Source organism: Agelaius tricolor, unplaced genomic scaffold (assembly GCF_023055355.1).
Source record: "Agelaius tricolor isolate 1412-34295 unplaced genomic scaffold, bAgeTri1.0.p SCAF_26, whole genome shotgun sequence".
In the NCBI taxonomy this organism is placed as follows: Eukaryota; Metazoa; Chordata; class Aves; order Passeriformes; family Icteridae; genus Agelaius; species Agelaius tricolor.
In genome coordinates, this window is record NW_027269286.1 from 5,308,532 (window position 1) to 5,323,283 (window position 14,752).

General features: G+C 41.7%; 1 long non-coding RNA gene across 1 annotated transcript in view; it reads right to left on the reverse strand.

Moving 5' to 3' along the window:
• The window catches only part of LOC139600280 (uncharacterized), a 154,646-nt gene that overhangs the window by 139,739 nt on the left and 155 nt on the right, over positions 1–14,752 (reverse strand). The window contains exon 2 of the long non-coding RNA XR_011682470.1: positions 10,980–11,184. This is a non-coding gene — a long non-coding RNA (uncharacterized lncRNA). The remainder of the gene's footprint in view (positions 1–10,979; positions 11,185–14,752) is intronic.

A 14,752-nucleotide genomic window follows, 5' to 3' on the forward strand; every position in this document is an offset into this window, starting at 1 on the left:
CTCTATGCTGGATTTACTCAAAAAAAAAACCAAAAAAAAAACCAAAAAAACCCCCCAAAAAAACAACAAACCAACAAAAAAGCCCAACAACTCTCACTGTACATTGCATCAAATGTTCAGGAATGATAAAGTAGTCAGCACCTCTCCACTCACAATAAGTCCTCCTCAGATTGCATCCACCTGTCCTCTCTCAGGGCGTGTTTAATGCTTTATCACTGCTGTTTCTCAATGCCTCTTGTCCTGCCATCCCTACGTGGCTTCCAGGGTGGGCCACTGCTTTGCCAATAACACTTGAGGAGAGGATGAGGTGGTTTCTCTCTCTCCAACAGTTCTGTAGCCAAAGCAGGTCACAGCTGGAGGCATTGCCTTTTCCTAGCCTGGCTTCTGTGTGCTCTTCTGCCATCCTTCAGACCAGACTAGCTAGAATAAGGGACTGGGAATTCTAAATCCTTTAGTAGACCATCTAAAGTGATAACCTTCCCTTTAAGCAAGTGTTCTGCTTTATTATGAGAGCTCTGTAGCTAGACCAGTTGCTGCTGCAGACAGAAGATTTATTCATCTTAAGTGAGAAAAGAGACTTGCTTTTCAAACCAAAAGAGGATTTTTAAAATTTTATTTAGTACAAAGCTTAAACTATTAAGCTGTTCCAGTGTGGGTGTAAAATATAGCACCAGATCCAGTGCAATATTTCACAAATAAATCTGAGAAGCAGGGACATGGGACTCCTTGCAATTTCAGATCAGTTTTTGAAAGCAATTTCTCAAGACACTTCTGTGGCAGGGAGTACATGCACTCAGAAAAACAGCACAGTGAGTGAGTAAAGGAGTCAAAGCTAGGGTAGCCAAATGTACAGACTTCTGCAATGAAAACACATTCAGTAACCCATAAAACATACTGATAGGGCTGAAATCAGCAGGTATAACAAATATAGATAACATTCCACAGGCCAGGCACCCCATGGGCATAATCTGCCCTGTAAGTCTGCCCAAGCACAGGTTCTTCTTTTTTATTTTTCCAGGAGTCAAGAACAATTCAACATTTCTTGAGGTTCTGGGACATAAAGAAGCTGTCAGAATTACACTTGGGGCAGTCCTACTTTGTTTTGCTCATTTATTTTATGTGTAGGACAAGGTAAGCGCCTACAAATATTTTCCTGCCCAGAGCAGGGAGGGGGATAGTTGCTGCTTCAGCAGCTTGAATTGCTTCACACAAAGGAACTGCCCTTGCTCCTGTGCTCAAGCAGTCATGCAGTTAACACTTATGCAAATGCCTGTCCATATACCATGGAACCTCCAGCTGGACCCTGTGCAAAATAGGATTGCTTGTAGTGTCCAAAACCCTGCCCAAGCACACGCAGCTGGAACAGGGCATGACGACACCACTGTGACTAATGAATGCAGCCTATCAAATAATCAAGGGACTTCCGACCTCAAATGCATTTGGGAAACCTACCACTGGGCTTTGGGAAATTAGATTCATTTTTTGTCCTGGATGCTTATGGGTGTGGCAGTGCCAAAGAATTAAAATAGGAAGGGTTGAGTTTGCTTAACCCTTAAATACTTGTTTGCTGGACATTGTTTCCAGCAGGAAAGTCTGGACTGCACATTTAAAGAAAAAAAACCAGAATAGAGAAACATGGCTAAATCCTATGAGTAATAGAGCAGCTTAAGAAACGTGTAAAAACTGCTCAGAAACAGAGCAAAACAAAACAATCATTATTTTTGCACTCTAGTCTGTTCCTAGTGGGTTGTTTGCAAACCCCAGTAGGTTTCTTGATGCTTCTTCCCTATTGCCTTCTGGGGAGTAAGAGTGTAACACTGCCATGTCAAGTTATGTCAAACACATGCTAGTGGAAGACCTTTCCCTCTTAATGTTCACTCTGCTCCACCTTACCATGCCACATCATCCTATAGCAAGCCATTGTCTCAGTACAGAAGGATTTCCCACATCATTAACTGTCTTTCAAGTTACAAATCCAGCTTTCCATGTTCTCTGCTGTACCACAAGGATTGCTTTTCTCACCCTGCACACCCAGCAGGTGATCAAGTCAGTTGACAGTGGTACAGATCTGCTTTCCCCCCCCCCCCCACTGTCCCTTAGCTGCCACTGATGTATCACTTCCTGCTACTGACTGCCTACTTGGCCTCCCCAGTTCAGCCTTCCCATGTAATCATTGCTACACCTTCTCCAGCATCCTCCTCAAAAGTACCTATTTCCCACTGATCCCCTGTCCTCCAATGCTTTTGTCTTGCTTTATCCCCTTCACCTGTCACAATGTCCTCTCATGCCTTATTTTTCCCAAATCTTTTTAACACAGATAGAGTTAATGATGAAATGAAATAGCTCATAAAAGGGAAGGGCAAAAGCTTCTCATTCACTTCCTTTTTTTTTTTTTTTATCTCCCCTGTTTTTAAGGGAAAAAGTCCAAACACAATTTAAAGGACTGAATATGGCTGAAATTACACTGGAGGCAACAATCTGTTCCAGCTCAGAAGGTGGTGGGAAAAGAGCCCAAGCAAAAGCAAATTGTCTATCTCCTACTGTAAAATGGAAGAACAATAGTATTGTCTTCCATTCTGTATGCAAGGGTTTGGCAAACCTGTCCTGGCTGCTGTATTACCACCAAAGCTGAAATACTAAGACATATGCCCAGTGAGAAACTGTAAAAGCAGAGCAGCAAGGAGGATGCGGGGGCTGCAGGAGGGAAGATCTGAAAGGCTAACTATGAATACAACTGGGCTTAAACACATCTGCAAAAGAAAAGGGACAACTATTTTCCTCTCAATATTTGAAGGGTCTGCACACCAAGGGGAGTTACCTCCTCCAGGAGAAAGGATGCAATTAGTAACAGTGGATGAAATCACAAGGTGAATTTAAACTGCCCATTGTCAAGGAGAAAAAACAAAACCTCTTTACAAAGGAAGATATTTTAGGAAGCAGGCATCCCATTGCTTGGAGTGTGGAGAACTAATCCAACAGAATCACATTTCTTGTCTCAGTTCCATACAGCCAGGGGCACACAGTAGCTGACCTAATAGGGTTTTTGCATCTGTTCACTCCATTTTCTGGATTAAATTATTACAAATTCACTATTTGTATATATTTATTAAAACTGTTTCCCATTGTACTCCCAAGATAGAGCCTGGAGAGGAGACCTTATAGGACCTTCCAGCACCTAAAGGGGGCTAGAGGAGGACATTTTACAAGGATATGTAGCAATAGGACAAAAGGAAAAGGCTTGAAACTGAAAGTGGGTGGCTTTAGATTAGATATTAGGAAGAAATTCTTTCCTGTGAGTGTGATGTGGCACTGGAAGAGGTTGCCCAGGGAAATTGTGGATGCCCTGTCCCAGGTGGTGTTCAAGGTCAGGACAGATGAGGCTTTGAGGAACCTGGTTTAATGGAAGGTGCACCTGCCCATGGTTGTCAGTAGACAATCTTTAAGGCCCCTTCCAACCTAAACCATTCTATGGTTTTGTGGCTGACCCTCTGCTCCATGTCCCACAGCCTGCTATCACTTCACTTTTCTCTGTTGCCAGCACAAGTGCCACTTCAATTATTAACGAGGAGTGGGGTTTTTTGAAGCTTTTCTTATCCAAATATATTAAATCTGTCTTGGAGTTGTAGTACTGTGTAATTAAATTTAATGCATTTGAGTTGGAGGCACAAATAAGGAGGATGCTGCGGTAGCAGTGTAATGATGGGATTTTTCTCCAGCTGATGACACACACCGGCGTGTTTCCAATTTTCAGATTGTGACTCTAATGGTTCATTTCTGTTCTTTAGCAGGGGGCATGTGTGAGACAGAGACACAGTGTGCAAGCACTGAGTGCTTGTTTTGTAAAAGTCAGGAGCTACACAGCATTTGTGAACCCAGATCACCCCAGAAAATGGGTGGGGGGACATTCAGAAAGCAGACTTCAGGTGCTAATTTGGTATTTAGTTTGGACAGTACAGAGCTCACAGATCTCCCTTGCCAGCACACACGGATGTTATGGGAACTTGGAACAACATATCTAAACATCTAAAGAACAGCAGGAGGATGGGAAAATTAGGAGTCCTGTCCTAGACAGCTGCAGGAAGGAGATTCACCATTCTTCAGCCCCATGTTTGTTTTTCTGGAGCTCTGGAAATTTCCAATCTGGGCAGTGAGGTGGGTAGCACAGACTTACTTATTTTGGAGAACCACCTACAAGTCCCAGTAAGTAATGTTACCCCCATGCCAGGAAGCACTTTGAAGATTGCAGCCCATAAAATAGGATCTAGATCACATCTTTTCAGATTCACTGAGATAGTTAATGCATTTTGACACAGGAACATCTGCCCCGCATTTTCCAGATTATGTTTTGTGGGAACTCAGTTCTGCATTAACTTCATATTAGTGGGAACATTAATGAATGATCAGTGAATTCACTGTGAGGAAAAAGTTCTTGCTCTTACAGAGTCTTCCTTTATTTGTCTTGGATCATGCCACTTGCTTTGCTCACATATCACTAGCACAGAATAAGTCAAGCCGGATGCACCATTTCAGCAGCCTGATATTTAAGCACATATTTACAGGAAAAAGGTATTCCCTGAGCAGCTCTTGACTCAGGATTCGGACTCTGGCAGGCTGGCAGGGCCCAGGGATTTCAGCCATTATACAGGGCCACAATACAAGGCTCGTCTCCTGTCAAGCATTTGGGTGGATGCCCGATTTATTTTCAGAGGCAAATTTTTGGCTTGAATCTTACATTTTAATGCCATGCATTAAATTAAACACTACACAAAGAACATCAAGGAAGCAATTCAGCTGTCTTGTGATGTACTGATTCTGCCTACCAAGTGCAGGTATGTCTCATTGCCTTGAAATTTTCCAACACCACAGAACATTTTGGTTTCTGTTCCACTCATGGTGGGCTTCTTGGGCACAAGCTATAAAGCACAAATGGCATAAGTGTCCGCCTTACAGCAAAAATGTCTCTTCAAAGTCAACACGCTTTAGGCACTTCTGTCCTTTTCGCTCCCAAAATGCCCTTCACACAACTTCTGACTTCAGTAAACAGTATGTTGCTAAGAAGTGAGTTGTGTTCATAATAACTCTATGAGGCAACCAGGAAAGGAGATACATTTTTCCCACTGCCTTTTCTCCCTTGGACTGTGCAGTCCCAAAACGCCCTATAAATAAAACCAGACACATATAAACATACAGGCTCCAACCTCTGCCAAGCAGTCTGTGATGAGACTTCCAGTGGCACCCAGAGCTGGTCACTTCAACCCAAAGAGCACAAATCCCTGCTCTCAATTTGCTCCTCATTATAACCAGTGCAACTAGTTATGACTTCCTACCCACACAGTTTCTACTGTGCACACATGTCCATGCCAAGCCTTCCTTTGTAAAAGCAGGTTCTTCACTGTTTTTTCTCAGACTGTCATGGAATTTCAATTGTTCCAGGTATTAAAAGTCAGGAGAGTACACTGGCACAGTGCCTTGGAAAATGGCAGTAAGATCACTAAGGACCAGATTCTGGACCTGGCAAAGATAAGCTGTTTTCCTTCTGGAAACATGTTAGAGTGAAAACAGGAGATTTTCCATCTACATTGATTTACCAGTGGTTTGAAGGACATTATGGTCCTTCGGCAAGTTCTCCTTCTCTTAGCACAAACACGGGTCTAAGTTATTTGGAGCAGTTTTTGTTCTACAGCATGCCTGACAAACACATGGAAACAAAACAGTCTAAGAAATAGTGAAGAATAAATGGGCATTAAAATTAGTACTTGATAGTGTATGATAGTGTATAAAATTAAAATTTTAAAGAAAATCATGGAACATGAAGACTCTTTTGGAGTTTTGTTTTTTGTAAGTTTTTGCACTTGAAGCAACAAACTTCAAACCATGGATGTGGGAAAGGGTCATTCCTGGGCTTACAAGAGAGTTTTTGTCAAAGATTCATCTGACACTGCATGCCTGATACCTGACTCATGGATCTGTGCATCAGATCATATCTTCCTCCTCTCCCCTTTTTTTCCTTCATCCCTCAAACACCAAATGCTTCTCTAGTTTCCTATACACCCTTCACTTTCTGTTCTGCAGGTCCTGCCACCATGCAGCCGTCCTTGCTCCTGGTATCTCTTCACCTTATCAGACTGAACACCTACTTTCATGTATGCATTTTGAAATGCCCTCCTTTTTTGCCCATGACTCTCTCACCAAGTGAGAGCTCTGTCACAGTTAGTCACTGCCCACATGTCCCAGGAATTGCTGTCTGGGCTTTCCAGGCTGCCTCCCACCCTTCCTGTGGCCAGCCCAAGGATGCTCATGCATCCTCCCTGCCCTTGCACCCATGGAACTGGCAACCTTGATGAAGTTTTTCCTTGGTGGTATCTCACAAGGGATAGCTGCCAAGGCTACACAATGTTCTAGCAGCCATCCTCATGAGGAATATGCATGTTTTGGGAAGTATTCTTATCCACATTAGTCCTAGTCTGTGCCCAGACACACATATCTTCCTTGCTCTGGCTTGTGCCAGCACATCTCTTAGGACTTTCTCACAGATGACCAGGACAGAACAGCAGCTATTTGGGATTTATGGGTGTGCATTAACTCAGCGACCCTGCATGTACCACAGAAAGCTGCAGTGCCCTACAATGTATTAATAGACACTCTAAAAACTTGTGGCTGGAAGAGAGGGGATAACTCACCATTCAGCACTTTCATGCTCCTAATGGTAATGACTGTTCTCTCATTCCTTTCTCTCATCAGCAGCTCTCAAGGAAGCATCATTAAGATGGCATATTCCAGTACAAGAAAGACATCAGGCTCAGTTCATTTAAAAGACATACTTCAATAAACCTAATTTAACATTCAGATCAGAGGTGCCCTCAGGGATTCTTGTGCCTGCCCTGCATGGCTCTAATACTCAACTGCAGCCCATGTTTGCACAATATGGGTAAGTAAAACCTGGAGAAGCCCAGTGAGTGTGGATTTTCTTAAAAGACTCTTAACATGTCAGCCTTTTATTGCACTCCATAATACAGTGGTGTTCTGACATATGTTAGAATAGTATAAATTAAATTACATAAAGCAATCAGTTCTTCACTTGTAGCCCAATTCACAGTACTTGCTTCCCAGGCGGAAATTGAGAGTAAACTTGATATTTGGGTCCTCAGTGGACTCAAAAATGAGTCAGAAGAAAATTACATCTAAAATGTTTACAGAGATATCAAAATTCACTTGAAAATTATTTTATATTTTAGTAGTATTCCACTTGTTTCTTTAAGTGATTAAGTGCTTTAAATAAATACTTTTGATTGCCTTAATTGTGCTAAAGAAAAACATTTGGATTCCAGTGATATTTAGGAACTAGAACACAGATAAAGCAGCGTCTAATAAACTAGATAAATAATAACAGCTCCTTTTGTAAATGAAGCTGTTGGGCTTTGTGCTCTCTCTAGGACCTTCAGAGCAGAATTCTGCAGGCTTTGAAGACAGTACCTGTTTACATGTTGTATCTAAAAAGAAGGTGGGAAGTAGCTCCATCACTAAATGTAAAAGATGCTACATTTCCCCCAGAACACTTTAAATTATAGTAAAACAATTCTGTGAGAAAGACAGTATTACAAATACTGGAAGTTACAGCAAAATATCAGCACAGCTGTTTGAGTCAACTAGTTCAGACAGTGTCTAGATGTAAAAGACAATTCACATATCTGGAGGTAACATAATTCTTGTACTGCATTTCATGGATCTGTCATGGTTTCCACTGTTTTAGGAACCAGACACTCCTATGAAGATACAATCAACAGCTGGAGATGTGAATTGCCACCTTACATGAAATGAGCAGAGGCTGGGATCCAGCTCAGCAGCCCACTGAAAGACTGGCCCTAAATTCACTGCCACAGCATCAATGGCAGCAATCAATCACCTTTCCATGGAAGCAGCTGTTCCTCCATGCACCTACAATTAAGGTGCACATCTGCCTTGAACAGGCAAACTGGATCCCAGCAGGTAATGCCAACCAACACTCCTGGCAAGCCATAGTCACAATATCATGACTGACATTTCAGGGTTCCAGCAGCCAGTGTGTCTGCATTACTTGTTTGCACCTCCTTGCCAGTCCACATTGCCCAAACAACCTTGATTTAATGCTGGACTATTATGAATCAAGAAAACAATTTTGCATATTTCCCACAAAATTAGACCTACTGGGGAACGTCTTTTACAGAACTCTTTCTTCCATCCATTAAAGCTTTTCTAATCAGTTAAATATAACCAAACAAAACCTGATAGCAAAAATTTTAAGTTTGCCATTGAGGAATAATTGCATATTTCTAGAAATACAGCACATATTCAATAACAGACATTCATGCTAATTCATGCAGTGCATAATGTTTTCCACTTTGATGTTTATAAATTACACACTGTAACTTAACTTGGAAAAATGTGCTGTCTGAGGAATAACAGAGGAAAAACATAACAGCAGTCACCTGCCAGATGTAATACAGAGTTGTAGCAAGTAGCAGCTACATTTATTTATCTATATATTTTTATATATGTAAAACTTCAGGGCTGCAGCTGTTTGATTCTGCCAAACATATGGAAAGTAAAAATATTTTAATCATCACTGTTGTGGTGCTCACCTATTTCACAGCTCTGTGGTACTGTCTGCCATACACTGGTGAACCCATGAACCTCTAGAAAGTACAAATATATTTGAGTTAAGCCCTGCCACCAGGGCTCAACTCAATGCTGCAAATCCAGAAGAGATGACCTACATCTTTGGATTCACAATTGATTCTTTTTCTTTTAAATGCTTCTCCATCCATCAATGTCCAAGCATAAATGTAGAAGAGTCCTTATGGATTCATTTTAGTCTTGCACTTCTGTTTACATGCTACTAGAGAAATAAGAGCAAAAAAGTAGCCCAGAGAGAGAAATATGGCCAAATCATAGACTGGAACACACACACAAAAACAAACTGCTTTTGTCTTCCTTTTGTTTTCCCTTTCCTTTGTACTAATCATCAAAGTGATGGAAGTTTTATAAAGATGGGAAGGGAAGGGAAGGGAAGGGAAGGGAAGGGAAGGGAAGGGAAGGGAAGGGAAGGAAAGGAAAGGAAAGGAAAGGAAAGGAAAGGAAAGGAAAGGAAGGATGAAGTGCCCCCACCTTCTCCTGCACTGTCTATCACCTGATAAAATACTTTTTAGCTGCAAGGTTCCCCAGAGATAATGCTGTCTTGGCAGACAGGTCCCCCAAAGCCACCTTTGCAATATGGTGTATTGGTTTTGGTCGCCCCATTAAAAAGCTGCTATTTCACTGGGTAACAGCTGACAGGAGACAGGCTTTGGATGATGACCAGTGCTAATTGTGGGCAGCAAGTACATCTTTAAGCAGTAAGGAGAAGCAAATCAAGTAGAAAATACTCACTACTGCTTGGAAGTTTAAACTGAGGAAAAAGATAGTGGAAGAGGTTCAGGTATTAATGCATGGAATATGGAGCTTTATAAAATGGAATTTGCAGTGATGTGTGTCAGGATGCAGTAAAATTTTACCTACAGAAAAACTGGCCAAATTGTAACTCAGCTGACCATAATACAACATAATATTGTCTCAGAGCAAGCCAACCTATCAGCTAGCAGAACTGAAATGAAAATATTCAAAGCAGAACAAGTTTTAGTAAATCAAATGTCTGCAGATGCCTCTTGTGGTGTGAAGGGTCATTGTCAGGTATATAAATAGTTAATATTTCCAGCTGAGAGCAAGATATGGAGAAGGACCTTTCCCTTCAGTTTTCACTAAAATAAAGCATAGATTTTTAGAGAGGTTTCTTTAAATAAGGCAGAGTTCCTCCTTAAAGCATCAGAGGCTTTTCATTGCTTCAGCACAAAAGCTTATGGACATTCCCCAACAGTTCAGCCTCTGGTGGGAAATAAAGTTTTCACAAAATCAAATTTCTATTCAAGGAAAAAACCAAATCACTTTTGCCCAAAGCATTCAGGTTTCCTCTGGGAAAATAAAAACAAAGTATTTTCTTCAATACATGGGCTTGACCCAAACCAAATATTTCAGTTTATTTTTTAGCTGAACAGGAATATATTATTTCAACTCAGTTCAACTTGAAACTGCCTCTGGGTGTGCTGTCATGGTGGATATAAATTGCCCAGGAGAATCTGGGAATAAGACAATTTGCATCACAGCTGGTTAGCTGGCTCATAAGAAAATATTATTAATACAACAATATTAAAATATCATATTTAGAACAACAAGACTGAAGCAATATATTTGGATGCTTCCAAATCAAAGTCCTTCATAACTTTTCCTCCCACTAAGAAATTTTGATACAGGGAGAGAAATTTTTAAATGGGTAAAATAGCACATGAGAAAAATAAATAATTCTGACTCTAATTTCCAGCCAACTAATCATTCCATCAGTTTTATGCCACAGTAATTCTATTGAGCTCCACTGGAATGACACAACCTAAAGGGGCTGAAGGTACAGTGTTACCAATCTGACCCCAGTGCATGGGTTTAGGCAGATAAAAGATGTGTCTTAAGGTGCTCTGGGTTCTCTCTCACATTTGAATTCCCCTTGGCACTGTAAGTATGCACAGGAACTTGTAGATCCTGAACTAATAATGTGGTTAGAAAGGATGACATCCTACAAATCTTCAGGAATATGGCACATCTTCCCAAAACACATGGATGAATGAGACAATCAGGTTTTTAAAAGCAAGCTATGAATTCAGCTTCACTTGGGATTGAACAGAGATTGAAATTAGCATTAGTGTGTGGGATAGACAAAAAATTTAGAGAGCTTCAGTTTTATATATATATATATATATATGTATATTTTCTTATTACTTAGAAATTGTAGTTAGACTGAGTTATTCCAGCTTTCCCTTCAGCCTTAAATTCTAATACTCAGTTGTCATTCAAAAGCAATCCAGAGCCAATTATTACAGACATTCTGTTTCACAGCAAAGACCATGCCAGTTACTCACCTCAGGTTTACAGTCACCAGGACACAGGGCTCTGGTGCTGTAATATCCAGCTTGCTCAGGACCATCACCTGTGAACAGCAAGTGATCCAGCAAGTTGAGGGATGCTGTTCCAGCATGATTTTCAGAAGGCTCATGTCAAGATGTTCTCATCTCACTACAATGGCATGGGTCACTACAAAGGCTGAGAGGTCCAGAATGAGCTCAACTGCATCAAAAAGAGAGGAGGGTTTTTAGTGATTAGTCCTGGTTTGTAATAACTAGCCTCTGATTCACATCCAACAGCCCCTGATGAATACAGAGACACCAAACTGCAGTAGTGTCAACAGCAACACAAATTATTCACATTTCACTTGCCTCACTTTTAGATATCAGAGTGATTGATTGGCATCCTCAGTTACTCCTACATTTACTGATTACAAAATCTATTCAGAATTTCTGAGCGACTCAGAAACCAGGGACTTTTACACCTGAAACAATCCTGAGAACACCAAATTTGAATTATGTAAACTAGGTTTTTAACTTCTCCTCTTTCAGATGAAAATTGTTGAAAAGCAGCATTTCTAGGAAGTGTTTATGTGCACCATGCCAAGCATAAAATCCCTGCTGGAGAGAACAAAATAACGTCCTACAAAAAATTTCCAAGCAGAGCTAGGGAACAGGGGAGGGGCTGTCATGAATTTGTTACGTTGTTGCCTTCCAGAAATTAAAAAGCAATATGCGGTCTGTTCCCATGCCAGCTGTGTTTCTAGAGACTGCTTTCTGTCTACCACAACCACATTATTGCCATTTTAAGCTAAGATTTCACTTAATTTCCATAGGCTGGGGCAGAGCGCAGCTGCCTGCTCTCGGCGCAGACGCGCTGCCGGGGACTGCAGGTCGCAGCGTGCAGGGCTCTGCTGCTATCCACCTGCAAGCTCCTTGGTTTAAAGTGGAAGAGCTTGGCACCTACACCTTTCCAGAGCTTTCCACCTTGAGGAAAAGCAGTGGTCAAGGCTGGTTTGGATAAGACTGATCACCTAGGAGTTGTTCCATACCAAATTCTCAAGGTAGAGCTCACACTTTGTTTTGCAGATGGATGAGAGCCCTGGTATCCTCTTTTTGTTGGGCTCTGCAAATGAAGATTGGACACTCTTTTGCTTGATACCTGCAGTGATACTATATGGAAGGAAAACAATTTTCAGGTTCTTGGGAGAAGGTGAGATGAGTAACTTTTGCAGTCAAAATAAAATAAAAATCCTGAGATAAATAATAAACTCATGATCAGTTGCACATCCAACACACTTGCTAGAAGACTAAGATCACAGATTTGTTTCTGATATGTCAACCTGCGCAAAACTGGTTTCTGATTTATCAGTGCTTCATGTGCAAACCTAAAAGAAAATTTAATAGGCCTGTGCCACAGTTTCACATATGTCAAACTGCTTTCTGTCAGGAAAGCTAAGTTTTCAGAAGGTACTCAGACCTTGTGGTAGATACTCATGTGTCTACAGCTACACCAAAATAAATAGTGCAGTCCGTAAATGGAGAGCTTACAACTGTAGCTGCAAAGGTCTTACGCAAGGCAACATTCAGCTGGCTTGCACTTCACTTTTATGTTCTTGATGTCCTGAGTAGAGCTGTAGTTTTAAATGAGTCATTGCACACCCCCCAACCATACTGTTTGTCAAGGTCCAACTCAGGCCAAGTTTGGAAGAAATTAACTTCTGTAGCTGGTATGCAAATATGACAAGAAGTCAATTATCTCGCTTCATAAATAGAGAACAGCCAGGACTCATTGATCTCTCCTGCAGAGCAGTGGACTGTTTGCCAGGGTCTTTGCTTTGAGTAGTAGCTCTCAAGGTTACTCCTCAGAGTTGAGAGATCCTTTGACTCAAGAGATTCTCAGTAAATGAATAATAGCATGCTTAACTCTGAAATCTTAGCTAAGTGACACAAAAGATTGATTGTGCACATATAATCCTTGAGATATTAACTGTTGACTAAGTCTAAGTTTGGAATTAGGCACACATAAACTCTCTTCTAAGAAGGAGTTTAGAACACAAGGAGGTCTTTTCTGAACCTCATGACTCAACAGGAGAGTCTCCTTCCCTGCCCATTTTGTCTGACCCTGTCCTTTATGCCATAAATAATCAAGTGCACCTTGTCATCAGATCTTATTAAACCTTCTCACATTTACCATGAAGCTTGGCAAAATCACTGAGTTATATCAAGAAACATATTGCTACTCTTTCTTAGGAGTGACACGCATGACACACCCATGACTGCTATGCTATAGCTGTTTTAGAGCCCAGAGCCAGCCTTCTAAGAAAGCAGCAGGACACCTGGGCTCCTCACTAAGGTTGTATGTAGCCCTAGCCAAGGGGTCCTGAGCCCAGTTCTGCACAGTGGCTGCATTCAGCAGGAGTGGAGCCCACCCTCTGTATCAGATATGCACTCTCACGTTCGTGGGGATGGCCACCAAACCCTCTGGATCATGGATGCCAAATTCACTTGGTGAACACAGTAAGCCATTTGGTTATTGTATGAAAGGAGAGAGAAAAGTTCCTTGTCCGGCTTCTGGGTGAGACTGCCAGGGCTAAAACATTTCTTGCTAAACTCAGCATTACCACCTTTTTGTTTTACCAGTTTGTGTTGTCTAATAGTCTCCTAGCCTCACCTGTGGGACTGGGAAATTTAGTACTGCCATGACACATTTCCAAGTCCCACAAGGGCATTAGTGGAAATTACTGCCTCATCTGCCCAGTCTTGCTGGGTTCACCTGTGGGTAAAACTGGCTCCAAAAAACTTTACTGTGAAAGGCTTTCTGTAACTGTGCCCCACTGATCTAAATGGGCTTCAGTGTGTGCCCTGAGACTCACTTTGATATGGGTTTGGGTCCATGAAGAGATTAGCACATGTCAGCTGAGCTGTAGTAAGGCTCCATGTGTCTGAAGCTCCCCGAGATCTGCAGCAGGGTTAGCAGTGCTGCACACAGAGCTGAGCTATGGGAGCAGCCTGCAGCTCCCAAGGGTCTGCCAGGACCCACGGGTGCCCAGTGACACTGGCACCTCTCTGAGCTCTCACTGTGAACTGCCTGAGCCTGCCTGTTTAAAGCCATTGCCCTCACCATGAGGGAAGCCTGCAGTATATTTCAGGATGTGTGGGTGAGCAGCAGACCCACTCAGCCAAACTTTTGACAACTGTTAAGTCTCAGAAAGTCTGGGAGCTGGTTTTTTTTAAGCTATTTCTTTTTTTTAAGCTATTTCTTCATGTATGTCCAGGCAGCAGAAGTAAAAGGCAGAATCAGTGTCAGGCTGTTTTGTTTCCCCTTTGCTCTACACACACTTTGCTTTACAGAAAGAACTGTTTCATTCGGGATGCCTGCTTGGGACAGGCTGCTGGAGTTAGCAGTTACATCTATCTCCTGACAAATGAGTATGACATCAGAGTGACTCCAGTTTTTTATAAATATCTATTGCCAGTTTGATTCATATGTCAGCACAGATCTGGAGTTAAAACTGAAGGGGACTGCATATTATGCCTGCCTTTTAAGGCTGGTGGAATTTCCCCTCTTTAGGGAAAAAACTTCTCACTTACATATTTCACTAATATCTACCATTGCAAGCAGCCTTAGATTTTGTCTCTCTCAAGCCTGCATCCTGTAAATCCCTGTAATTGCATGCAGCTGTTTGTGAGCCTCTCGCTGCAAATTGAAAGCGTGTGCTGAAAAAGCCCCCAAGCAGAGAACCTCTAAAACAAGCACTGAAAAAGCTGCTGGTTTACCAAAAAGACCC